Consider the following 231-nt stretch of genomic DNA (forward strand, 5'->3'; position numbering starts at 1 on the left):
ATTCTCCCTATACGTCAAAGCTCTGTGATAGATCATTAGCTGGAGAAAAATATGTTGGCGATATCTATCGACTTAAGTGTTTAAATAATATGCTCATCAGTAGAAATAAAGACATTTGAGAACTGCAACTTGCAGCATTAATGAAAATAGCATAGGCTAAAGAGAAGAAGAAATTACAGCAAGAAAATCACTGAACATTTCTCGACACTGACTCCATTCTTCAGATACTGT

This window comes from Penaeus monodon, chromosome 31 (genome assembly GCF_015228065.2).
Source record: "Penaeus monodon isolate SGIC_2016 chromosome 31, NSTDA_Pmon_1, whole genome shotgun sequence".
In the NCBI taxonomy this organism is placed as follows: Eukaryota; Metazoa; Arthropoda; class Malacostraca; order Decapoda; family Penaeidae; genus Penaeus; species Penaeus monodon.